This window comes from Rhopilema esculentum, chromosome 8 (genome assembly GCF_057945365.1).
Source record: "Rhopilema esculentum isolate cy_ngs chromosome 8, ASM5794536v1, whole genome shotgun sequence".
NCBI classification, from domain to species: domain Eukaryota; kingdom Metazoa; phylum Cnidaria; class Scyphozoa; order Rhizostomeae; family Rhizostomatidae; genus Rhopilema; species Rhopilema esculentum.
This window is the reverse complement of record NC_142822.1, coordinates 128,446-130,161: the sequence shown is the minus strand read 5'-3', so window position 1 is coordinate 130,161 and position 1,716 is coordinate 128,446.

Genomic DNA, 1,716 nt, shown 5'->3' with positions numbered 1-1,716 from the left:
ACAAACTACACGGATTTCATCACATTCGATAAAAACAATAGAAGCAACAATATGATAGTAGAGGTATTAAACAATGCAAAGAAAACAGAAAAGAAAGATAGGAACAGGAGAACGGCAAACAGAACCATTCTTTTCTGATCCATCTGTTCAAACACATTCTTGAAGTTGACAAAGACAAAGCCACGTCAGTTACTGAGTTCAAATAGACGGGGAAAAAGTCCAGCTAATATCTAACATGCACCACTGTCAGTGGAGTGTCATGCTAGTTATTTCATGATAGAAATTCCCTGTTTTCCTCTTCCTATCTTTCGAGAGGTTTGCGCAACATGGAAGAAATAAGTAAAGCTACACATTTTTGAAGTTCTTATTTCTTGACTTCTGAAGTTTCGTGTTCGAGTATTAATACAAGACTTTTTATCACCAATCAATCTTGAATACAACCCTTAGAAAACAAACAATACAATAAGAACAATCTTGATCAGGGACGGATTTAGCGGGGGGATGTAGGGGGTGCGACACCCATCCCCCCAATAGCTCTGTTTCGCTCGGTAAAAATCATTTCTTGGTAGTCAGTAGTAACAAAGTAACGCCAATATTTTACTTTATTTATATTTTATCAATATTTATCTTCTTATCAGTAGCGTAGCGGGAGGGGGGGGGGATATTCTCAAATGTAATTTAAGCTAATCTCAAGGGAATGGTCGCAAAAAATTCCGTAGCGGAGAGCCTCAATTTTCAGTAATTTCCCCTCGTTTTGGGGTTTGTATAGAAAAGTCTCACGTTCTTGAGAGATTCCTGATTAAATAGAAACTAAAATGCTAAAGCAGTCCAATCCTTAAAAAATACTTGATTCTGAAATGCTTGTCGTCGACTTTGCTCCAAGGAAAGCGGACTTGGTTTAAAACTTTTGAATACTGTTTCTCATTTTTAGATTTTGATTACACCTTTGGAAAATTACTTTTTACACGTAGTACTTCCTCACCTTAAACAATGCAGAATATAAACTTTAGTTGAATTGTGAAGAAAATAGACAGTTGTAGAATATGGTCAACCAACTATGACGTTGAATAAAGGGAAATCGCCACGTAAAAATGCCATGGCTTTCTCAAACACATTTATAAAATGGGTGTTTTCCCACATTCTTAGGGGTGTGATCAGTAAAAATAATTTCCTCTTTGGCCTACCAATCTTTCAAACCTGGCTACGCCACAGTTACAACCAAATTTAAAAATGGGCGTTTCCATCATTTTCCAGTGACCTGAAGGTTATGTTGCTTAAATCCGCCCCTGATCTTGATACTTATATTTGGTACAAAATTACTGAACCAAAGACAAAAACCGGAAGAAATGCAGAAAACCTATGGGTAGAAGATTTTTGGAGTGAAGTAGATATGAAAATAAATTTGAGGCATCTTACTAACAGATCTATACCGATCTATTTAAAAAAATTAAAACCTGTAAGTTCTTCAGTTTTTGACGCTTTTAATTAATGAGATAATGGTCTAGACTGTGCAGCTTAGAATTGACGCATCTGGAGATACTCTTTGGTTAAAGTAGAAATAGCACAAGGATAAAGTCGGAGGTAAGACCCCATAAGTAAAAAAAAGTGAAAAATTGAATGACAGAGACAAGCAAGAGTTGAGAATTTAATGTCCAAGCTGTAGCCGGTTTTTTCGAAGTTCATCAATGTGGTATTTCGAGGAAAAATGTTCACTTA